Raw genomic sequence first — 26,454 nt, forward strand, 5'->3', positions numbered from 1 at the left:
TCTAAGGGATCCGAAATATCTCTTCTCAGATTCCACAGAAATAAAGCTAGCAAAGAGATCCACGAAATACAGATGTAACTCTGTGAGATGAATTAACAGAACACTAAGCAGTTTCTCAGAAAGCTTCTTTCCAGATTTCGTCTGAGGATATGTCCTTTTTCACCATAGCCCTCTATGGGCTTCAGAATATCACTTTGCCAATTCCATAACAACTGTCTTAGAGAAAGGCTTCTTGAGGGGAAAACTGTAACTCTCTGAGATGATTTCACAGAACACAAAGAAGTTTCTCAGAAAGCTTCTTTCTCTTTGTTATCCGAGGATATTTCCTTTGGCCCTATAGTGTTCTAAGGGATCCGAAATATCTGTTCTCAGATTCCACAGAAATAAGGCTAGCAAAGAGATCCAGGAAATACAGATGTAACTCTATGAGATGAATTAGCAGAACACTAAGCAGTTTCTCAGAAAGCTTCTTTCCAGATTTCGTCTGAGGATATTTCCTTTTTCACCATAGCCCTCTATGGGCTTCCAAATATCACTTTGCCAATTCCATAACAACTGTCTTAGAGAAAGGCTTCTTGAGGGGAAAGCTGTAACTCTGTGAGATGATTTCACAGAACACAAAGAAGTTTCTCAGAAAGCTTCTTTCTCTTTGTTATCGGAGGATATTTCCTTTGGCCCTATAGTGTTCTAAGGGATCCGAAATATCTCTTCTCAGATTCCACAGAAATAAAGCTAGCAAAGAGATCCACGAAATACAGATGTAACTCTGTGAGATGAATTAACAGAACACTAAGCAGTTTCTCAGAAAGCTTCTTTCCAGATTTCCTCTGAGGATAATTCCTTTTTCACCATAGCCCACTATGGGCTTCCAAATATCTCTTTGCCAATTCAACAAGAATTGTCTTAGTGAAAGGATTCTTGAGGGGAAAGGTGTAACTCTGTGAGATGATTTCAAAAAACACAAAGAAATTTGTCACAGAGCTCCTTTCTCTTTGTTATCGGAGGATATTTCCTTTGGCCCCATAGTGTTCTAAGGGATCCAAAATGTCTGTTCTCAGATTCCACAGAAATAAAGCTAGCAAAGAGATCCACGAAATAGAGATGTAACACTGTGAGATGAATTAACAGAACACTAAGCAGTTTCTCAGAAAGCTTCTTTCCAGATTTCGTCTGAGGATATGTCCTTTTTCACCATAGCCCTCTATGGGCTTCCAAATATCACTTTGCCAATTCCATAACAACTGTCTTAGAGAAAGGCTTCTTGAGGGGAAAACTGTAACTCTCTGAGATGATTTCACAGAACACAAAGAAGTTTCTCAGAAAGCTTCTTTCTCTTTGTTATCGGAGGATATTTCCTTTGGCCCTATAGTGTTCTAAGGGATCCGAAATATCTGTTCTCAGATTCCACAGAAATAAGGCTAGCAAAGAGATTCTGGAAATACAGATGTAACTCTATGAGATGAATTAACAGAACACAAAGCAGTTTCTCAGAAAGCTTCTTTCCAGATTTCATCTGAGGATATTTCCTTTTTCACCATAGCCCTCTATGGGCTTCCAAATATCACTTTGCCAATTCCACAAGAACTGTCTTAGCGAAAGGCTTCTTGAAGGCAAAGCTGCAACTCTGTGTGATGATTTCAAAGAACACAAAGAAGTTTCTCAGAAAGCTTCTTTCTCTTTGTTATCGGAGAATATTTCCTTTGGCCCTATAGTGTTCTAAGGGATCCGAAATATCTGTTCTCCGATTCCACAGAAATAAGGCTAGCAAAGAGATCCAGGAAATACAGATGTAACTCTATGAGATGAATTAAGAGAACACTAAGCAGTTTCTCAGAAAGCTTCTTTCCAGATTTCCTCTGAGGATATTTCCTTTTTCACCATAGCCCACTATGGGCTTCCAAATATCTCTTTGCCAATTCAACAAGAATTGTCTTAGCGAAAGGATTCTTGAGGGGAAAGGTGTAACTCTGTGAGATGATTTCAAAAAACACAAAGAAGTTTGTGACAGAGCTCCTTTCTCTTTGTTATCGGAGGATATTTCCTTTGGCCCCATAGTGTTCTAAGGGATCCAAAATGTCTGTTCTCAGATTCCACAGAAATAAAGCTAGCAAAGAGATCCACGAAATACAGATGTAACTCTGTGAGATGAATTAACAGAACACTAAGCAGTTTCTCAGAAAGCTTCTTTCCAGATTTCGTCTGAGGATATGTCCTTTTTCACCATAGCCCTCTATGGGCTTCCAAATATCACTTTGCCAATTCCATAACAACTGTCTTAGAGAAAGGCTTCTTGAGGGGAAAACTGTAACTCTCTGAGATGATTTCACAGAACACAAAGAAGTTTCTCAGAAAGATTCTTTCTCTTTGTTATCGGAGGATATTTCCTTTGGCCCTATAGTGTTCTAAGGGATCCGAAATATCTGTTCTCAGATTCCACAGAAATAAGGCTAGCAAAAAGATCCACGAAATACACATGTAACTCTACGAGATGAACTAACAGAACACAAAGCAGTTTCTCAGAAAGCTTCTTTCCAGATTTCATCTGAGGATATTTCCTTTTTCACCATAGCCCTCTATGGGCTTCCAAGTATCACTTTGCCAATTCCACAAGAACTGTCTTAGCGAAAGGCTTCTTGAGGGGAAAGCTGTAACTCTGTGAGATGATTTCAAAGAACACAAAGAAATTTGTCAGAGAGTTTCTTTCTCTTTGTTATCGGAGGATATTTCCTTTGGCCCTATAGTGTTCTAAGGGATCCGAAATATCTGTTCTCAGATTCCACAGAAATAAAGCTAGCAAAGAGATCCACGAAATACAGATGTATCTCTGTGAGATGAATTAACAGAACACTAAGAGGTTTCTCAGAAAACTTCTTTCCAGATTTCATCTGAGGATATTTCCTTTTTCACCATAGCCCTCTAAGGGCTTCCAAATATCACTTTGCCAATTCCACAAGAACTGACTTAGCGAAAGGCTTCTTGAGGTGAAAGGTGTAACTCTGTCAGATGATTTCAAAAAACACAAAGAAGTTTGTCACAGAGCTTCTTTCTCTTTGTTATCGGAGGATATTTCCTTTGGCCTTATAGTGTTCTAAGGGATCCGAAATATCTCTTCTCAGATTCCACAGAAATAAAGCTAGCAAAGAGATCCACGAAATACAGATGTAACTCTGTGAGATGAATTAACAGAACACTAAGCAGTTTCTCAGAAAGCTTCTTTCCAGATTTCGTCTGAGGATATGTCCTTTTTCACCATAGCCCTCTATGGGCTTCAGAATATCACTTTGCCAATTCCATAACAACTGTCTTAGAGAAAGGCTTCTTGAGGGGAAAACTGTAACTCTCTGAGATGATTTCACAGAACACAAAGAAGTTTCTCAGAAAGCTTCTTTCTCTTTGTTATCCGAGGATATTTCCTTTGGCCCTATAGTGTTCTAAGGGATCCGAAATATCTGTTCTCAGATTCCACAGAAATAAGGCTAGCAAAGAGATCCAGGAAATACAGATGTAACTCTATGAGATGAATTAGCAGAACACTAAGCAGTTTCTCAGAAAGCTTCTTTCCAGATTTCGTCTGAGGATATTTCCTTTTTCACCATAGCCCTCTATGATCTTCCAAATATCACTTTGCCAATTCCATAACAACTGTCTTAGAGAAAGGCTTCTTGAGGGGAAAGCTGTAACTCTGTGAGATGATTTCACAGAACACAAAGAAGTTTCTCAGAAAGCTTCTTTCTCTTTGTTATCGGAGGATATTTCCTTTGGCCCTATAGTGTTCTAAGGGATCCGAAATATCTCTTCTCAGATTCCACAGAAATAAAGCTAGCAAAGAGATCCACGAAATACAGATGTAACTCTGTGAGATGAATTAACAGAACACTAAGCAGTTTCTCAGAAAGCTTCTTTCCAGATTTCCTCTGAGGATAATTCCTTTTTCACCATAGCCCACTATGGGCTTCCAAATATCTCTTTGCCAATTCAACAAGAATTGTCTTAGTGAAAGGATTCTTGAGGGGAAAGGTGTAACTCTGTGAGATGATTTCAAAAAACACAAAGAAATTTGTCACAGAGCTCCTTTCTCTTTGTTATCGGAGGATATTTCCTTTGGCCCCATAGTGTTCTAAGGGATCCAAAATGTCTGTTCTCAGATTCCACAGAAATAAAGCTAGCAAAGAGATCCACGAAATACAGATGTAACTCTGTGAGACGAATTAAAAGAACACTAAGCAGTTTCTCAGAAAACTTCTTTCCAGATTTCATCTGAGGATATTTCCTTTTTCACCATAGCCCTCTATGGGCTTCCAAATATCACTTTGCCAATTCCACAAGAACTGTCTTAGCGAAAGGCTTCTTGAAGGCAAAGCTGCAACTCTGTGTGATGATTTCAAAGAACACAAAGAAGTTTCTCAGAAAGCTTCTTTCTCTTTGTTATCGGAGAATATTTCCTTTGGCCCTATAGTGTTCTAAGGGATCCGAAATATCTGTTCTCCGATTCCACAGAAATAAGGCTAGCAAAGAGATCCAGGAAATACAGATGTAACTCTATGAGATGAATTAAGAGAACACTAAGCAGTTTCTCAGAAAGCTTCTTTCCAGATTTCGTCTGAGGATATTTCCTTTTTCACCATAGCCCTCTATGGGCTTCCAAATATCACTTTGCCAATTCCACAAGAACTGTATTAGCGAAAGGCTTCTTGAGGGGAAAGCTGTACCTCTGTGAGATGATTTCACAGAACCCAAAAAAGTTTCTCAGAAAGATTCTTTCTCTTTGTAATCGGAGGATATTTCCTTTGGCCCTATAGTCTTCTAAGGGATCCGAAATATCTGTTCTCAGATTCCAGAGAAATAAGGCTAGCAAAGATATCCACGAAATACAGATGTAACTCTGTGAGATGAATTAACAGAACACTAAGCAGTTTCTTAAAAAGCTTCTTTCCAGATTTCATCTGAGGATATTTCCTTTTTCACCATAGCCCTCTATGGGCTTCCATATATCACTTTGTCTATTCCACAAGAACTGTCTTAGCGAAAGGCTTCTTGAGGGGAAAGCTGTAACTCTGTTAGATGATTTCACAATACACAAAGAAGTTTCTCAGAAAGCTTCTTTCTCTTTGTTATCGGAGGATATTTCCTTTCGCCCTATAGTGTTCTAAGACATCCGAAATATCTGTTCTCAGATTCCTCAGAAATAAGGCTAGCAAAGAGATCCACGAAATACGGATGTAACTCTGTGAGATGAATTAACAGAACACTAAGCAGTTTCTCAGAAAGCTTCTTTGCAGATTTCATCTGAGGATATTTCCTTTTTCACCATAGCCCTCTATGGGCTTCCAAATATCACTTTGCCAATTCCACAAGAACTGTCTTAGCGAAAGGCTTCTTGAGGGGAAAGGTGTAACTCTGTGAGATGATTTCAAAAACACAAAGAAGTTTGTCACAGAGCTTCTTTCTCTTTGTTATCGGAGGATATTTCCTTTGGCCCTATAGTGTTCTAAGGGATCCGAAATGTCTGTTCTCAGATTCCACAGAAATAAAGCTAGCAAAGTGATCCGCGAAATACAGATGTAACTCTGTGAGATGAATTAACAGAACACTAAGCAGTTTCTCAGAAAGCTTCTTTCCAGATTTCCTCTGAGGATATGTCCTTTTTCACCATAGCCCTCTATGGGCTTCCAAATATCACTTTGCCAATTCCATAAAAACTGTCTTAGAGAAAGGCTTCTTGAAGGGAAAACTGTAACTCTCTGAGATGATTTCACAGAACACAAAGAAGTTTCTCAGAAAGCTTCTTTCTCTTTGTAATCCGAGGATATTTCCTTTGGCCCTGTAGTGTTCTAAGGGATCCGAAATATCTGTTCTCAGATTCCACAGAAATAAGGCTAGCAAAGAGATCTAGGAAATACAGATGTAACTCTATGAGATGAATTAACAGAACCCAAAGCAGTTTCTCAGAAAGCTTCTTTCCAGATTTCATCTGAGGATATGTCCTTTTTCACCATAGCCCTGTATGGGCTTCCAAATATCACTTTGCCAATTCCACAAGAACTGTCTTAGCGAAAGGCTTCTGGAGGGGAAAGCTGTAACTCTGTGAGATGACTTCAAAATCACAAAGAAGTTTCTCAGAAAGCTTCTTTCTCTTTGTTATCGGAGGATATTTCCTTTGGCCCTATAGTGTTCTAAGGGATCCGAAATATCTGTTCTCAGATTCCACAGAAATAAGGCTAGCAAAGAGATCCAGGAAATACAGATGTAACTCTGTGAGATGAATTAACAGAACACTAAGCAGTTTCTCAGAAAGCTGCTTTCCAGATTTCATCTGAGCATATTTCCTTTTTCACCATAGCCCTCTATGGGCTTCCAATTATCACTTTGCCAATTCCACAAAAACTGTCTTAGCGAAAGGATTCTTAAGGGGAAAGCTGTAACTCTTTGAGATGATTTCACAGGACACAAAGAAGTTTCTCAGAAAGCTTCTTTCTCTTTGTTATTGAAGAATATTTCCTTTGGCCCTATAGTGTTCTAAGGGATCCGAAATATCTGTTCTCAGATTCCACACAAATAAGGCTAGCAAAGAGATCCTCGAAACGCAGATGTAACTCTGTGAGATGAATTAACAGAACACTAAGCAGTTTCTCAGAAAGCCTCTTTCCAGATTTCATCTGAGGATATTTCCTTTTTCACCATAGCCCTCTATGGACTTCCAAATATCACTTTGCCAATTCCACAGGAACTGTCTTAGCGAAAGGCTTCTGGAGTGGAAAGCTGTAACTCTGTGAGGTGATTTCACAGAACACAAAGAAATTTCTCACAAAGCTTCTTTCTCTGTGTTATGGGAGGCAATTTGTTTTGGCCATGTAGTGTTCTAAGGGATCCGAAATATCTGTTCTCAGATTCCACAGAAATAAGGCTAGCAAAGAGATCCTCGAAATACTGATATAAATCTGTGAGATGAATTAACAGAACACTAAGCAGTTTCTCAGAAAGCTTCTTTCCAGATTTCGTCTGGGGATATTTCCTTTTTCAACATAGCCCTCTATGGGCTTCCTAATATCACTTTGCCAATTCCACAAGACCTGTCTTAGCGAAAGGCTTCTTGAGGGGAAAGCTGTAACTCTGTGAGATGATGTCACAGATTACAAAGAAGTTTCTCAGAAAGCTTCTTTCTCTTTGTTATCGGAGGATATTTCCTTTGGCCCTATAGTGTACTAAGGGATCCGAAATATCTGTTCTCAGATTCCATAGAAATAAAGCTAGCAAAGAGATCCACGAAATACAGATGTAACTCTGTGAGATGAATTAACAGAACACTGAGAAGTTTCTCAGAAAGCTTCTTTCCGGATTTCATCTGAGGATATTTCCTTTTTCACCATAGCCCTCTATGGGCTTCCAAATATCACTTTGCCAATTCCACAAGAACTGTTTTAGCGAAAGGCTTCTTGAGGGGAAAGGTGTAACTCTGTGAGATGATTTCAAAAAACACAAAGAAGTTTGTCAGAGAGCTTCTTTCTCTTTGTTATCGGAGGATATATCCTTTGGCCCTATAGTGTCCTAAGGGATCCGAAATGTCTGTTCTCAGATTCCACAGATATAAAGCTAGCAAAGAGATCCGCGAAATACAGATGTAACTCTGTGAGATGAATTAACAGAACACTAAGCAGTTTCTCAGAAAGCTTCTTTCCAGATTTCGTCTGACGATATGTGCTTTTTCACCATAGCCCTCTATGGGCTTCCAAATATCACTTTGCCAATTCCATAACAACTGTCTTAGAGAAAGGCTTCTTGAGGGGAAAACTGTAACTCTCTGAGATGATTTCACAGAACACAAAGAAGTCTCTCAGAAAGCTTCTTTCTCTTTGTTATCCGAGGATATTTCCTTTTTCCCTATAGTGTTCTTAGGAATCCGAAATATCTGTTCTCAGATTCCACAGAAATAAGGCTAGCAAAGAGATCCACGAAATACAGATGTAACTCTATGAGATGAATTAACAGAACACAAAGCAGTTTCTCAGAAAGCTTCTTTCCAGATTTCTTCTGAGGATATTTCCTTTTTTACCATAGCCCTCTATGGGCTTCCAAATATCACTTTGCCAATTCCACAAGAACTGTCTTAGCGAAAGGCTTCTGGAGGGGAAAGCTGTAACTCTGTGAGATGATTTCAAAAACACAAAGAAGTATCTCAGAAAGCTTCTTTCTCTTTGTTATCGGAGGATATTTCCTTTGGCCCTATAGTGTTCTAAGGTATCCGAAATATCTGCTCTCAGATTCCACAGAAATAAGGCTAGCAAAGAGATCCACGAAATACAGATGTAACTCTGTGAGATGAATTAACAGAACACTAAGCAGTTTCTCAGAAAGCTTCTTTCCAGATTTCCTCTGAGGATATTTCCTTTTTCACCATAGCCCTCTATGGGCTTCCAAATATCTCTTTGCCAATTCCACAAGAACAGTCTTAGCGAAAGGCTTCTTGAGGGGAAAGCTGTAACTCTGTGAGATGATTTCAAAGAACACAAAGAAGTTTGTCAGAGAGCTTCTTTCTCTTTGTTATCGGACGATATTTCCTTTGGCCCTATAGTGTTCCAAGGGATCCGAAATATCTGTTCTCAGATTCCACAGAAATAAAGCTAGCAAAGAGATCCACGAAATACAGATGTAACTCTGTGAGATGAATTAACAGAACACTGAGAAGTTTCTCAGAAAGCTTCTTTCCAGATTTCATCTGAGGATATTTCCTTTTTCACCATAGCCCTCTATGGGCTTCCAAATATCACTTTGCCAATTGCACAAGAACTGTCTTAGCGAAAGGCTTCTTGAAGGGAAAGTGCAAATCTGTGTGATGATTTCAAAGAACACAAAGAAGTTTCTCAGAAAGCTTCTTTCTCTTTGTTATCGGAGGATATTTCCTTTGGCCCTATAGTGTTCTAAGGGATCCGAAATATCTGTTCTCAGATTCCACAGAAATAAGGCTAGCAAAGAGATCCAGGAAATACAGATGTAACTCTATGAGATGAATTAACAGAACACTAAGCAGTTTCTCAGAAAGCTTCTTTCCAGATTTCATCTGAGGATATTTCCTTTTTCACCATAGCCCTCTATGGGCTCCAAATATCAATTTGCCAATTCCACAAGAACTGTCTTAGCGAAATGCTTCTTGAGGGGAAAGCTGTAACTCTGTGAAATGATTTCAAAGAACACAAAGAAGTTTGTCAGAGAGCTTCTTTCTCTTTGTTATCGGAGGATATTTCCTTTGGCCCAATAGTGTTCTAAGGGATCCGAAATATCTGTTCTCAGATTCCACAGAAATAAAGCTAGCAAAGAGATCCACGAAATACAGATGTAACTCTGTGAGATGAATTAACAGAACACTAAGCAGTTTCTCAGAAAGCTTCTTTCCAGATTTCATCAGAGGATATTTCCTTTTTCACCATAGCCCTCTATGGGCTTCCAAATATCACTTTGCCAATTGCACAAGAACTGTCTTGCGAAAGGCTTCTTGAAGGGAAAGCTGGAACTCTGTGAGATGATTTCAAAGAACACAAGGAAGTTTCTCAGAAAGCTTCTTTCTCTTTGTTATCGGAGGATATTTCCTTTGGCCCTCTAGTGTTCTAAGTGATACGAAATATCTGTTCTCAGATTCCACAGAAATAAAGCTAGCAAAGAGATCCACGAAATACAGACGTAACTCTGTGAGATGAATTAACAGAACACTGAGAAGTTTCTCAGAAAGCTTCTTTCCAGATTTCATCTGAGGATATTTCCTTTTTCACCATAGCCCTCTATGGGCTTCCAAATATCACTTTGCCAATTCCACAAGAACTGTCTTAGCGAAAGGCTTCTTGAGGGGAAAGCTGTAACTCTGTGAGATGATTTCAAAGAACACAAAGAAGTTTGTCAGAGAGCTTCTTTCTCTTTGTTATCTGAGGATATTTCCTTTGGCCCTATAGTGTTCTAAGGGATCCGAAATATCTGTTCTCAGAATCCACAGAAATTAGTCTAGCATAGAGATCCAGGAAATACAGATGTAACTCTATGAGATGAATTAACAGAACACTAAGCAGTTTCTAAGAAAGCTTCTTTCCTGATTTCTTCTGAGGATATTTCCTTTTTCACCATAGCCCTCTATGGGCTTCCATATATCAATTTGCCAATTCCACAAGAACTGTCTTAGCGAAATGCTTCTTGAGGGGAAAGGTGTAAATCTGTGAGATGATTTCACAGATACCAAAGAAGTTTCTCAGAAAGCTTCTTTCTCTTTGTAATTGGTGGATATTTCCTTTGGCCCTATAGTGTTCTAAGAGATCCTAAATATCTGTTCTCAGATTCCACAGAAATAAGGCTAGCAAAGAGATCCACGAAATACAGATGTAACTCTGTGAGATGAATTAACAGAACACTAAGCAGTTTCTCAGAAAGCTTCTTTCCCGATTTCATCTGAGGATATTTCCTTTTTCACCATAGCCCTCTATGGGCTTCCAAATATCACTTTGTCAATTCCACAAGAACTGTCTTAGCGAAAGGCTTCTTGAGTGGAAAGCTGTAACTCTGTTAGATGATTTCACAATACACAAAGAAGTTTCTCAGAAAGCTTCTTTCTCTTTGTTATCAGAGGATATTTCCTTTGGCCCTATAGTGTTCTAAGAGATCAGAAATATCTGTTCTCAGATTCCTCAGAAAAAAGGCTAGCAAAGAGATCCACGAAATACAGATGTAACTCTGTGAGATGAATTAACAGAACACTAAGCAGTTTCTCAGAAAGCTTCTTTCCAGATTTCGTCTGAGGATATTTCCTTTTTCAACATAGCCCTCTATGGGCTTCCTAATATCACTTTGCCAATTCCACAAGAACTGTCTTAGCGAAAGGCTTCTTGAGGGGAAAGCTGTAACTCTGTGAGATGATGTCACAGATTACAAAGAAGTTTCTCAGAAAGCTTCTTTCTCTTTGTTATCGGAGAATATTTCCTTTGGCCCTATAGTCTTCTAAAACATCCGAAATATCTGTTCTCAGATTCCAGAGAAATAAGGCTAGCAAAGAGATCCACGAAATACAGATGTAACTCTCTGAGATGAATTAACAGAACACTAAGCAGTTTTTCAGAAAGCTTCTTTCCAGATTTCATCTGAGGATATTTCCTTTTTCACCATAGCCCTCTTTGGCCTTCCAAATATCACTTTGCCAATTCCACAAGAACTGTCTTAGCGAAATGCTTCTTGAGGGGAAAGCTGTAACTCGGTGAGATGATTTCACAGATACCAAAGAAGTTTCTCAGAAAGCTTCTTTCTCTTTGGAATTGGTGGATATTTCCTTTGGCCCTATAGTGTTCTAAGAGATCCTAAATATCTGTTCTCAGATTCCACAGAAATAAGGCTAGCAAAGAGATCCACGAAATACAGATGTAACTCTGTGAGATGAATTAACAGAACACTAAGCAGTTTCTCAGAAAGCTTCTTTCCAGATTTCATTTGAGGATATTTCCTTTTTCACCATAGCCCTCTATGGGCTTCCAAATATCACTTTGTCAATTCCACAAGAACTGTCTTAGCGAAAGTCTTCTTGAGGGGGAAGCTGTAACTCTGTTAGATGATTTCACAATACACAAAGAAGTTTCTCAGAAAGCTTCTTTCTCTTTGTTATCCGAGGATATTTCCTTTGGCCCTATAGTGTTGTAAGGGATCCGAAATATCTGTTCTCAGATTCCTCAGAAATAAGGCTAGCAAAGAGATCCAAGAAATACAGATGTAACTCTATGAGATGAATTAACAGAACACAAAGCAGTTTCTCAGAAAGCTTCTTTCCAGTTTTCATCTGAGGATACTTCCTTTTTTACCGTAGCCCTCTATGGGCTTCCAAATATCACTTTGCCAATTCCACAAGAACTGTCTTAGAGAAAGGCTTCTGGAGGGGAAAGCTGTAACTCTGTGAGATGATTTCAAAAACACAAAGAAGTTTCTCAGAAAGCTTCTTTCTCTTTGTTATCGGAGGATATTTCCTTTGGCCCTATAGTGTTCTAAGGCATCCGAAATATCTGTTCTCAGATTCCACAGAAATAAAGCTAGCAAAGAGATCCACGAAATACAGATGTAACCCTGTGAGATGAATTAACGGAACACTAAGCTGTTTCTCAGAAAGCTTCTTTCCAGATTTCATCTGAGGATAATTCCTATTTCACCATAGCCCTCTATGGGCTTCCAAATATCACTTTGCCAATTCCACAAGAACTGTCTTAGCGAAAGGCTTCTTGAAGGGAAAGCTGCAACTCTGTGTGATGATTTCAAAGAACACAAAGAAGTTTCTCAGAAAGCTTCTTTCTCTTTGTTATCGGAGGATATTTCCTTTGGCCCTATAGTGTTCTAAGGGATCCGAAATATCTGTTCTCAGATTCCACAGAAATAAGGCTAGCAAAGAGATCCAGGAAATACAGACGTAACTCTATGAGATGAATTAAGAGAACACTAAGCAGTTTCTCAGAAAGCTTCTTTCATGATTTCGTCTGAGGATATTTCCTTTTTCACCATAGCCCCCTAAGGGCTTCCAAGTATCACTTTGCCAATTCCATAACAACTGTCTTAGAGAAAGGCTTCTTGAGGGGAAAACTGTAACTCTCTGAGATGATTTCACAATACACAAAGAAGTTTCTCAGAAAGCTTCTTTCTCTTTGTTATCTGAGGATATTTCCTTTCGCCCTATAGTGTTCTAAGAGATCCGAAATATCTGTTCTCAGATTCCTCAGAAATAAGGCTAGCAAAGAGATCCACGAAATACAGATGTAACCCTGTGAGATGAATTAACAGAACACTAAGCAGTTTCTCAGAAAGCTTCTTTCCAGATTTCGTCTGAGGATATTTCGTTTTTCAACATAGCCCTCTATGGGCTTCCTAATATCACTTTGCCAATTCCACAAGAACTGTCTTAGCGAAAGGCTTCTTGAGGGGAAAGCTGTAACTCTGTGGGATGATGTCACAGATTACAAAGAAGTTTCTCAAAAAGCTTCTTTCTCTTTGTTATCGGAGGATATTTCCTTTGGCCCTATAGTCTTCTAAGAGATCCGAAATATCTGTTCTCAGATTCCACAGAAATAAGGCTAGCAAAGAGATCCACGAAATACAGATATAACTCTGTGAGATGAATTAACAGAACACTAAGCAGTTTCTCAGAAAACTTCTTTCCAGATTTCCTCTGAGGATATTTCCTTTTTCACCATAGCCCTCTATGGGCTTCCAAATATCTCTTTGCCAATTCCACAAGAACTGTCTTAGCGAAAGGCTTCTTGAGGGGAAAGCTGTAACTCTGTGAGATGATTTCAAAGAACACAAGGAAGTTTGTCAGAGAGCTTCTTTCTCTTTGTTATCGGAGGATATTTCCTTTGGCCCTATAGTGTTCTAAGGGATCCGAAATATCTGTTCTCAGATTCCACAGAAATAAAGCTAGCAAAGAGATCCACGAAATACCGATGTAACTCTGTGAGACGAATTAACAGAACACTAAGCAGTTTCTCAGAAAGCTTCTTTCCAGATTTCATCTGAGGATATTTCCTTTTTCACCATAGCCCTCTATGGGCTTCCAAATATCACTTTGTCAATTCCACAAGAACTGTCTTAGCGAAAGGCTTCTTGAAGGGAAAACTGCAACTCTGTGAGATGATTTCAAAGAACACAAAGAAGTTTCTCAGAAAGCTTCTTTCTCTTTGTTATCGGACGATATTTCCTTTGGCCCTATAGTGTTCTCAGGGATCCGAAATATCTGTTCTCAGATTCCACAGAAATAAAGCTAGCAAAGAGATCCACGAAATACAGATGTAACTCTGTGAGATGAATTAACAGAACACGGAGAAGTTTCCCAGAAAGCTTCTTTCCAGATTTCATCTGAGGATATTTCCTTTTTCACCATAGCCCTCTATGGGCTTCCAAATATCACTTTGCCAATTCCATAAAAACTGTCTTAGAGAAAGGCTTCTTGAAGGGAAAACTGTAACTCTCTGAGATGATTTCACAGAACACTAAGCAGTTTCTCAGAAAGCTTCTTTCCAGATTTCATCTGAGGATATTTCCTTTTTCACCATAGCCCTCTATGGGCTTCCAAATATCACTTTGTCAATTCCACAAGAACTGTCTTAGCGAAAGTTTTCTTGAGGGGAAAGCTGTAACTCTGTTAGATGATTTCACAATACACAAAGAGGTTTCTCAGAAAGCTTCTTTCTCTTTGTTATCGGAGGATATTTCCTTTCGCCCTATAGTGTTCTAAGAGATCCGAAATATCTGTTCTCAGATTCCTCAGAAATAAGGCTAGCAAAGAGATCCACGAAATACAGATGTAACTCTGTGAGATGAATTAACAGAACACTAAGCAGTTTCTCAGAAAGCTTCTTTCCAGATTTCGTCTGAGGATATTTCCTTTTTCAACATAGCCCTCTATGGGCTTCCTAATATCACTTTGCCAATTCCACAAGAACTGTCTTAGTGAAAGGCTTCTTGAGGGGAAAGCTGTAACTCTGTGAGATGATGTCACAGATTACAAAGAAGTTTCTCAGAAAGCTTCTTTCTCTTTGTTATCGGAGGATATTTCCTTTTGCCCTATAGTGTTCTAAGGGATCCGAAATATCTGTTCTCAGATTCCACAGAAATAAAGCTAGCAAAGAGATCCACGAAATACAGATGTAACTCTGTGAGACGAATTAACAGAACACTAAGCAGTTTCTCAGAAAGCTTCTTTCCAGATTTCATCTGAGGATATTTCCTTTTTCACCATAGCCCTCTATGGGCTGCCAAATATCACTTTGCAAATTCCACAAGAACTGTCTTAGCGAAAGGCTTCTTGAAGGGATAACTGTAACTCTCTGAGATGATTTCACAGAACACAAAGAAGTTTCTCAGAAAGCTTCTTTCTCTTTGTTATCCGAGGATATTTCCTTTGGCCCTATAGTGTTCTACGGGATCCGAAATATCTGTTCTCAGATTCCACAGAAATAAGGCTAGCAAAGAGATCCACGAAATACAGATGTAACTCTATGAGATGAATTAACAGAACACAAAGCAGTTTCTCAGAAAGCTTCTTTCCAGATTTCATCTGAGGATATTTCCTTTTTTACCGTAGTCCTCTATGGGCTTCCAAATATCACTTTGCCAATTCCACAAGAACTGTCTTAGCGAAAGGCTTCTGGAGGGGAAAGCTGTAACTCTGTGAGATGATTTGAAAAGCACAAAGAAGTTTCTCAGAAAGCTTCTTTCTCTTTGTTATCGGAGGATATTTCCTTTGGCCCTATACTGTTCTAAGGGATCCGAAATATCTGTTCTCAGATTCCACAGAAATAAGGCTACCAAAGAGATCCAGGAAATACACATGTAACTCTATGAGATGAATTAAGAGAACACTAAGCAGTTTCTCAGAAAGCTTCTTTCCTGATTTCGTCTGAGGATATTTCCTTTTTCACCATAGCCCTCTATGGGCTTCCAAATATCACTTTGCCAATTCCATAACAACTGTCTTAGAGAAAGGCTTCTTGAGGGGAAAACTGTAACTCTCTGAGATGATTTCACAGAACACAAAGAAGTTTCTCAGAAAGCTTCTTTCTCTTTGTTATCCGAGGATATTTCCTTTGGCCCTATAGTGTTCTTAGGGATCCGAAATATCTGTTTTCAGATTCCACAGAAATAAGGCTAGCAAAGAGATCCACGAAATACAGATGTAACTCTGTGAGATGAATTAACAGAACACTAAGCAGTTTCTCAGAAAGCTTCTTTCCAGATTTCATCTGAGGATATTTCCTTTTTCACCATAGCCCTCTATGGGCTTCCAAATATCACTTTGCCAATTCCACAAGAGCTGTCTTAGCGAAAGGCATCTTGAGGGGAAAGCTGTACCTCTGTGAGATGATTTCACAGAACACAAAAAGTTTCTCAGAAAGCTTCTTTCTCTTTGTAATCGGAGGATATTTCCTTTGTCCCTATAGTCTTCTAAGGGATCCGAAATATCTGTTCTCAGATTCCAGAGAAATAAGGCTAGCAAAGAGATCCACGAAATACAGATGTAACTCTGTGAGATGAATTAACAGAACACTAAGCAGTTTCTCAGAAAGCTTTTTTCCAGATTTCATCTGAGGATATTTCCTTTTTCACCATAGCCCTCTATGGGCTTCCAAATATCACTTTGCCAATTGCACAAGAACTGTCTTAGCGAAATGCTTCTTGAGGGGAAAGATGTAACTCTGTGAGATGATTTCACAGATACCAAAGAAGTTTCTCAGAAAGCTTCTTTCTCTTTGTAATTGGTGGATATTTCCTTTGGCCCTATAGTGTTCTAAGAGATCCTAAATATCTGTTCTCAGATTCCACAGAAATAAGGCTAGCAAAGAGATCCACGAAATACAGATGTAACTCTATGAGATGAATTAACAGAACACAAAGCAGTTTCTCAGAAAGCTTCTTTCCAGATTTCATCTGAGGATATTTCCTTTTTCACCATAGCCCTCTATGGGCTTCCAAATATCACTTTGTCAATTCCACAAGAACTGTCTTAGCGAAAGGCTTCTTGAGGGGAGAGCTGTAACTCTGTTAGATGATTTCACAATACACAAAGAAGTTTCTCAGAAAGCTTCTTTCTCTTTGTTATCTGAGGATATTTCCTTTCGCCCTATAGTGTTCTAAGAGATCCGAAATATCTGTTCTCAGATTCCTCAGAAATAAGGCTAGCAAAGAGATCCATGAAATACAGATGTAACTCTGTGAGATGAATTAACAGAACACTAAGCAGTTTCTCAGAAAGCTTCTTTCCAGATTTCGTCTGAGGATATTTCCTTTTTCAACATAGCCCTCTATGGGCTTCCTAATATCACTTTGCCAATTCCACAAGAACTGTCTTAGCGAAAGGCTTCTTGAGGGGAAAGCTGTAACTCTGTGAGATGATGTCACAGATTACAAAGAAGTTTCCCAGAAAGCTTCTTTCTCTTTGTTATCGGAGGATATTTCCTTTGGCCCTATAGTCTTCTAAGAGATCCGAAATATCTGTTCTCAGATTCCACAGAAATAAGGCTAGCAAAGAGATCCACGAAATACAGATATAACTCTGTGAGATGAATTAACAGAACACTAAGCAGTTTCTCAGAAAACTTCTTTCCAGATTTCCTCTGAGGATATTTCCTTTTTCACCATAGCCCTCTAAGGGCTTCCAAATATCTCTTTGCCAATTCCACAAGAACTGTCTTAGCGAAAGCCTTCCTGATGGGAAAGCTGAAACTCTGTGAGATGATTTCAAAGAACACAAGGAAGATTTTCAGAGAGCTTCTTTCTCTTTGTTATCGGAGGGTATTTCCTTTGGCCCTATAGTGTTCTAAGGGATCCGAAATATCTGTTCTCAGATTCCACAGAAATAAAGCTAGCAAAGAGATCCACGACATACAGATGTAACTCTGTGAGACGAATTAACAGAACACTAAGCAGTTTCTCAGAAAGCTTCTTTCCAGATTTCATCTGAGGATATTTCCTTTTTCACCATAGCCCTCTATGGGCTTCCAAATATCACTTTGTCAATTCCACAAGAACTGTCTTAGCGAAAGGCTTCTTGAAGGGAAAGCTGCAACTCTGTGAGATGATTTCAAAGAACACAAAGAAGTTTCTCAGAAAGCTTCTTTCTCTTTCTTATCGGAGGATATTTCCTTTGGCCCTATAGTGTTCTAAGGGATCCGAAATATCTGTTCTCAGATTCCACAGAAATAAAGCTAGCAAAGAGATCCACGAAATACAGATGTAACTCTGTGAGATGAATTAACAGAACACTGAGAAGTTTCTCAGAAAGCTTCTTTCCAGATTTCATCTGAGGATATTTCCTTTTTCACCATAGCCCTCTATGGGCTTCGAAATATCACTTTGCCAATTCCACAAGAACTGTCTTAGCGAAAGGCTTCTTGAGGGGAAAGGTGTAACTCTGTGAGATGATTTCAAAAAACACAAAGAAGTTTGTCACACAGCTTCTTTCTCTGTGTTATCGGAGGATATTTCCTTTGGCCCTATAGTGTTCTAAGGGATCCGAAATGTCTGTTCTCAGATTCCACAGAAATAAAGCTAACAAAGAGATCCGCGAAATACAGATGTAACTCTGTGAGATGAATTAACAGAACACTAAGCAGTTTCTCAGAAAGCTTCTTTCCAGATTTCGTCTGAGGATATGTCCTTTTTCACCATAGCCCTCTATGGCCTTCCAAATATCACTTTGCCAATTCCATAAAAACTGTCTTAGAGAAAGGCTTCTTGAAGGGAAAACTGTAACTCTCTGAGATGATTTCACAGAACACAAAGAAGTTTCTCAGAAAGCTTCTTTCTCTTTGTTATCGGAGGATATTTCCTTTGGCCCTATAGTGTTCTAAGGGATCCGAAATATCTGCTCTCAGATTCCACAGAAATAAGGCTAGCAAAGAGATCCAGGAAATACAGATGTAACTCTATGAGATGAATTAACACAACACAAAGCAGTTTCTCAGAAAGCTTCTTTCCAGATTTCATCTGAGGATATTTCCTTTTTTACCATAGCCCTCTATGGGCTTCCAAATATCACTTTGCCAATTCCACAAGAACTGTCTTAGCGAAAGGCTTCTGGAGGGGAAAGCTGTAACTCTGTGAGATGATTTCAAAAACACAAAGAAGTTTCTCAGAAAGCTTCTTTCTCTTTGTTATCGGAGGATATTTCCTTTGGCCCTATAGTGTTCTAAGGGATCCGAAATATCTGTTCTCAGATTCCACAGAAATAAAGCTAGCAAAGAGATCCACGAAATACAGATGTAATTCTGTGAGATGAATTAAAGGAACACTAAGCTGTTTCTCAGAAAGCTTCTTTCCAGATTTCATCTGAGGATATTTCCTTTTTCACCATAGCCCTCTATGGGGTTCCAAATATCACTTTGCCAATTCCACAAGAACTGTCTTAGCGAAAGGCTTCTTGAGGGGAAAGGTGTAACTCTGTGAGATAATTTCAAAAAACACAAAGAAGTTTGTCACAGAGCTTCTTTCTCTGTGTTATCGGAGGATATTTCCTTTGGCCCTATAGTGTTCTAAGGGATCCGAAATGTCTGTTCTCAGATTCCACAGAAATAAAGCTAACAAAGAGATCCGCGAAATACAGATGTAACTCTGTGAGATGAATTAACAGAACACTAAGCAGTTTCTCAGAAAGCTTCTTTCCAGATTTCGTCTGAGGATATGTCCTTTTTCACCATAGCACTCTATGGCCTTCCAAATATCACTTTGCCAATTCCATAAAAACTGTCTTAGAGAAAGGCTTCTAGAAGGGAAAACTGTAACTCTCTGAGATGATTTCACAGAACACAAAGAAGTTTCTCAGAAAGCTTCTTTCTCTTTGTTATCGGAGGATATTTCCTTTGGCCCTATAGTCGTCAAAGGGATCCGAAATATCTGTTCTCAGATTGCACAGAAATAGGGCTAGCAAAGAGATCCAGGAAATACACATGTAACTCTATGAGATGAATTAACAGAACACTAAGCAGTTTCTCAGAAAGCTTCTTTCCTGATTTCGTCTGAGGATATTTCCTTTTCACCATAGCCCTCCTTGGGCTTCCAAATATCACTTTGCCAATTCCATAACAACTGTCTTAGAGAAAGGCTTCTTGAGGGGAAAACTGTAACTCTCTGTGATGATGTCACAGAACACAAAGAAGTTTCTCAGAAAGCTTCTTTCTCTTTGTTATCCGAGGATATTTCCTTTGGCCCTATAGTGGTCTATGGTATCCGAAATATCTGTTCTCAGATTCCACAGAAATAAGGCTAGCAAAGAGATCCACGAAATACAGATGTAACTCTGTGAGATGAATTAACAGAACACTAAGCAGTTTCTCAGAAAGCTTCTTTCCAGATTTCATCTGAGGATATTTCCTTTTTCACCATAGCCCTCTATGGGCTTCCAAATATCACTTTGCCAGTTCCACAAGAACTGTCTTAGCGAAATGCTTCTTGAGGGGAAAGCTGTAACTCTGTGAGATGATTTCACAGATACCAAAGAAGTTTCTCAGAAAGCTTCTTTCTCTTTGTAATTGGTGGATATTTCCTTTGGCCCTATAGTGTTCTAAGAGATCCTAAATATCTGTTCTCAGATTCCACAGAAATAAGGCTAGCAAAGAGATCCACGAAATACAGATGTAACTCTGTGAGATGAATTAACAGAACACTAAGCAGTTTCTCAGAAAGCTTCTTTCCAGATTTCATCTGAGGATATTTCCTTATCACCCTAGCCCTCTATGGGCTTCCAAATATCACTTTGTCAATTCCACAAGAACTGTCTTAGCGAAAGGCTTCTTGAGGGGAAAGCTGTAACTCTGTTAGATGATTTCACAATACACAAAGAAGTTTCTCAGAAAGCTTCTTTCTCTTTGTTATCTGAGGATATTTCCTTTCGCCCTATAGTGTTCTAAGAGATCCGAAATATCTGTTCTCAGATTCCTCAGAAATAAGGCTAGCAAAGAGATCCACGAAATACAGATGTAACTCTGTGAGATGAATTAACAGAACACTGAGAAGTTTCTCAGAAAGCTTCTTTCCAGATTTCATCTGAGGATATTTCCTTTTTCACCATAGCCCTCTATGGGCTTCCAAATATCACTTTGCCAATTCCACAAGAACTGTCTTAGCGAAAGGCTTCTTGAGGGGAAAGGTGTAACTCTGTGAGATGATTTCAGAAAACACAAAGAAGTTTGTCACAGAGCTTCTTTCTCTTTTTTATCGGAGGATATTTCCTTTGGCCCTATAGTGTTCTAAGAGATCCTAAATATCTGTTCTCAGATTCCACAGAAATAAGGCTAGCAAAGAGATCCACGAAATACAGATGTAACTCTGTGAGATGAATTAACAGAACACTAAGCAGTTTCTCAGAAAGCTTCATTCCAGATTTCATCTGAGGATATTTCCTTTTTCACCATAGCCCTCTATGGCCTTCCAAATATCACTTTGCCAATTCCATAAAAACTGTCTTAGAGAAAGGCTTCTTGAAGGGAAAACTGTAACTCTCTGATATGATTTCACGGAACACAAAGAAGTTTGTCAGAAAGCTTCTTTCTCTTTGTTATCGGAGGATATTTCCTTTGTCCCTATAGTGTTCTAAGGGATCCGAAATATCTGTTCTCAGATTCCACAGAAATAAGGCTAGCAAAGAGATCCAGGAAATACAGATGTAACTCTATGAGATGAATTAACAGAACACAAAGCAGTTTCTCAGAAAGTCTTTCCAGATTTCATCTGAGAATATTTCCTTTTTTACCATAGCCCTCTATGGGCTTCCAAATATCACTTTGCCAATTCCACAAGAACTGTCTTAGCGAAATGCTTCTTGAGGGGAAAGCTGTAACTCTGTGAGATGATTTCACAGATACCAAAGAAGTTTCTCAGAAAGCTTCTTTCTCTTTGTAATTGGTGGATATTTCCTTTGGCCCTATAGGGTTCTAAGAGATTCTAAATATCTGTTCTCAGATTCCACAGAAATAAGGCTAGCAAAGAGATCCACGAAATACAGATGTAACTCTGTGAGATGAATTAACAGAACACTAAGCAGTTTCTCAGAAAGCTTCTTTCCAGATTTCATCTGAGGATATTTCCTTTTTCACCATAGCCCTCTATGGGCTTCCAAATATCACTTTGTCAATTCCACAAGAACTGTCTTAGCGAAAGGCTTCTTGAGGGGAAAGCTGTAACTCTGTTAGATGATTTCACAATACACAAAGAAGTTTCTCAGAAAGCTTCTTTTTCTTTGTTATCTGAGGATATTTCCTTTCGCCCTATAGTGTTCTAAGAGATCCGAAATATCTGTTCTCAGATTCCTCAGAAATAAGGCTAGCAAAGAGATCCACGAAATACAGATGTAACTCTGTGAGATGAATTAACAGAACACTGAGCAGTTTCTCAGAAAGCTTCTTTCCAGATTTCGTCTGAGGATATTTCCTTTTTCAACATAGACCTCTATGGGCTTCCTAATATCACTTTGCCAATTCCACAAGAACTGTCTTAGCGAAAGGCTTCTTGAGGGGAAAGCTGTAACTCTGTGAGATGATTTCAAAGAACACAAGGAAGTTTGTCAGAGAGCTTCTTTCTCTTTGTTATCGGAGGATATTTCCTTTGGCCCTATAGTGTTCTAAGGGATCCGAAATATCTGTTCTCAGATTCCACAGAAATAAAGCTAGCAAAGAGATCCACGAAATACCGATGTAACTCTGTGAGACGAATTAACAGAACACTAAGCAGTTTCTCAGAAAGCTTCTTTCATGATTTCATCTGAGGATATTTCCTTTTTCACCATAGCCCTCTATGGGCTTCCAAATATCACTTTGTCAATTCCACAAGAACTGTCTTAGCGAAAGGCTTCTTGAAGGGAAAGCTGCAACTCTGTGAGATGATTTCAAAGAACAGAAAGAAGTTTCTCAGAAAGCTTCTTTCTCTTTGTTATCGGAGGATATTTCCTTTGGCCCTATAGTGTTATAAGGGATCCGAAATATCTGTTCTCAGATTCCACAGAAATAAAGCTAGCAAAGAGATCCACGAAATACAGATGTAACTCTGTGAGATGAATTAACAGAACACTGAGAAGTTTCTCAGAAAGCTTCTTTCCAGATTTCATCTGAGGATATTTCCTTTTTCACCATAGCCCTCTATGGGCTTCCAAATATCACTTTGCCAATTCCACAAGAACTGTCTTAGCGAAAGGCTTCTTGAGGGGAAAGGTGTAACTCTGTGAGATGATTTCAAAAAACACAAAGAATTTTGTCACAGAGCTTCTTTCTCTTTTTTATCGGAGGATATTTCCTTTGGCCCTATAGTGTTCTAAGGGATCCGAAATGTCTGTTCTCAGATTCCACAGAAATAAAGCTAGCAAAGAGATCCGCGAAATACAGATGTAACTCTGTGAGATGAATTAACAGAACACTAAGCAGTTTCTCAGAAAGCTTCTTTCCAGATTTCGTCTGAGGATATGTCCTTTTTCACCATAGCCCTCTATGGCCTTCCAAATACCACTTTGCCAATTCCATAAAAGCTGTCTTAGAGAAAGGCTTCTTGAAGGGAAAACTGTAACTCTCTGAGATGATTTCACAGAACACAAAGAAGTTTCTCTGAAAGCTTCTTTCTCTTTGTTATCGGAGGATATTTCCTTTGTCCCTATAGTGTTCTAAGGGATCCGAAATATCTGTTCTCAGGTTCCACAGAAATAAGGCTAGCAAAGAGATCCAGGAAATACAGATGTAACTCTAAGAGATGAATTAACAGAACACAAAGCAGTTTCTCAGAAAGCTTCTTTCCAGATTTCATCTGAGGATATTTCCTTTTTTACCATAGCCCTCTATGGGCTTCCAAATATCACTTTGCCAATTCCACAAGAACTGTCTTAGCGAAAGGCTTCTGGAGGGGAAAGCTGTAACTCTGTGAGATGATTTCAAAAACACAAAGAAGTTTCTGAGAAAGCTTCTTTCTCTTTGTTATCGGAGGATATTTCCTTTGGCCCTATAGTGTTCTAAGGGATCCGAAATATCTGTTCTCAGATTCCACAGAAATAAAGCTAGCAAAGAGATCCACGAAATACAGATGTAATTCTGTGAGATGAATTAACGGAACACTAAGCTGTTTCTCAGAAAGCTTCTTTCCAGATTTCATCTGAGGATATTTCCTTTTTCAACATAGCCCTCTATGGGCTTCGAAATATCACTTTGCCAATTGCACAAGAACTGTCTTAGCGAAAGGCTTCTTGAAGGGAAAGCTGCAACTCTGTGTGATGATTTCAAAGAACACAAAGAAGTTTCTCAGAAAGCTTCTTTCTCTTTGTTATCGGAGGATATTTCCTTTGGCCCTATAGTGTTATAAGGGATCCGAAATATCTGTTCTCAGATTTCACAGAAATAAGGCTAGCAAAGAGATCCAGGAAATACACATGTAACTCTATGAGATGAATTAACAGAACACTAAGCAGTTTCTCAGAAAGCTTCTTTCCTGATTTCGTCTGAGGATATTTCCTTTTCACCATAGCCCTCTATGGGCTTCCAAATATCACTTTGCCAATTCCATAACAACTGTCTTAGAGAAAGGCTTCTTGAGGGGAAAATTGTAACTCTCTGAGATGATTTCACAGAACACAAAGAAGTTTCTCAGAAAGCTTCTTTCTCTTTGTTATCCGAGGATATTTCCTTTGGCCCTATAGTGGTCTATGGGATCCGAAATATCTGTTCTCAGATTCCCCAGAAATAAGGCTAGCAAAGAGATCCACGAAATACAGATGTAACTCTGTGAGATGAATTAACAGAACACTAAGCAGTTTCTCAGAAAGCTTCTTTCCAGAATTCATCTGAGGATATTTCCTTTTTCACCATAGCCCTCTATGGGCTTCCAAATATCACTTTGCCAATTCCACAAGAACTGTCTTAGCGAAATGCTTCTTGAGGGGAAAGCTGTAACTCTGTGAGATGATTTCACAGATACCAAAGAAGTTTCTCAGAAAGCTTCTTTCTCTTTGTAATTGGTGGATATTTCCTTTGGCCCTATAGTGTTCTAAGAGATCCTAAATATCTGTTCTCAGATTCCACAGAAATAAGGCTAGCAAAGAGATCCACGAAATACAGATGTAACTCCGTGAGATGAATTAACAGAACACTAAGCAGTTTCTCAGAAAGCTTCTTTCCAGATTTCATCTGAGGATATTTCCTTTTTCACCATAGCCCTCTATGGGCTTCCAAATATCACTTTGTCAATTCCACAAGAACTGTCTTAGCGAAAGGCTTCTTGAGGGGAAAGCTGTAACTCAGTTAGATGATTTCATAATACACAAAGAAGTTTCTCAGAAAGCTTCTTTCTCTTTGTTATCTGAGGATATTTCCTTTCGCTCTATAGTGTTCTAAGAGATCCGAAATATCTGTTCTCAGATTCCTCAGAAATAATGCTAGCAAAGAGATCCACGAAATACAGATGTAACTCTGTGAGATGAATTAAAAGAGCACTAAGCAGTTTCTCAGAAAGCTTCTTTCCAGATTTCGTCTGAGGATATTTCGTTTTTCAACATAGCCCTCTATGGGCTTCCTAATATCACTTTGCCAATTCCACAAGAACTGTCTTAGCGAAAGGCTTCTTGAGGGGAAAGCTGTAACTCTGTGAGATGATGTCACAGATTACAAAGAAGTTTCTCAGAAAGCTTCTTTCTCTTTGCTATCGGAGGATATTTCCTTTGGCCCTATAGTCTTCTAAGAGATCCGAAATATCTGTTCTCAGATTCCACAGAAATAAGGCTAGCAAAGAGATCCACGAAATACAGATATAACTCTGTGAGCTGAATTAACAGAACACTAAGCAGTTTCTCAGAAAACTTCTTTCCAGATTTCCTCTGAGGATATTTCCTTTTTCACCACAGCCCTCTATGGGCTTCCAAATATCTCTTTGCAATTCCACAAGAACTGTCTTAGCGAAAGGCTTCTGGAGGGGAAAGCTGTAACTCTGTGACATGATTTCAAAAACACAAAGAAGTTTCTCAGAAAGCTTCTTTCTCTTTGTTATCGGAGGATATTTCCTTTGGCCCTATAGTGTTCTAAGGGATCCGAAATATCTGTTCTCAGATTCCACAGAAATAAAGCTAGCAAAGAGATCCACGAAATACAGATGTAATTCTGTGAGATGAATTAACGGAACACTAAGCTGTTTCTCAGAAAGCTTCTTTCCAGATTTCATCTGAGGATATTTCCTTTTTCACCATAGCCCTCTATGGGCTTCCAAATATCACTTTGCCAATTCCACAAGAACTGTCTTAGCGAAAGGCTTCTTGAAGGGAAAGCTGCAACTCTGTGTGATGATTTCAAAGAACACAAAGAAGTATCTCAGAAAGCTTCTTTCTCTTTGTAATTGGTTGATATTTCCTTTGGCCGTATAGTGTTCTAAGAGATCCTTAATATCTGTTCTCAGTTTCCACAGAAATAAGGCTAGCAAAGAGATCCACGAAATACAGATGTAACTCTGTGAGATGAATTAACAGAACACTAAGCAGTTTCTCAGAAAGCTTCTTTCCAGATTTCATCTGAGGATATTTCCTTTTTCACCATAGCCCTCTATGGGCTTCCAAATATCACTTTGTCAATTCCACAAGAACCGTCTTAGCGAAAGTCTTCTTGAGGGGAAAGCTGTAACTCTGTTAGATGATTTCACAATACACAAAGAAGTTTCTCAGAAAGCTTCTTTCTCTTTGTTATCGGAGGATATTTCCTTTCGCCCTATAGTGTTCTAAGAGATCCGAAATATCTGTTCTCAGATTCCTCAGAAATAAGGCTAGCAAAGAGATCCACGAAATACAGATGTAACTCTCTGAGATGAATTAACAGAACACTAAGCAGTTTCTCAGAAAGCTTCTTTCCAGATTTCGTCTGAGGATATTTCCTTTTCCAACATAACCCTCTATGGGCTTCCTAATATCACTTTGCCAATTCCACAAGAACTGTCTTAGCGAAAGGCTTC

Source organism: Macaca mulatta, chromosome 18 (assembly GCF_049350105.2).
Source record: "Macaca mulatta isolate MMU2019108-1 chromosome 18, T2T-MMU8v2.0, whole genome shotgun sequence".
Lineage (NCBI taxonomy): Eukaryota > Metazoa > Chordata > Mammalia > Primates > Cercopithecidae > Macaca > Macaca mulatta.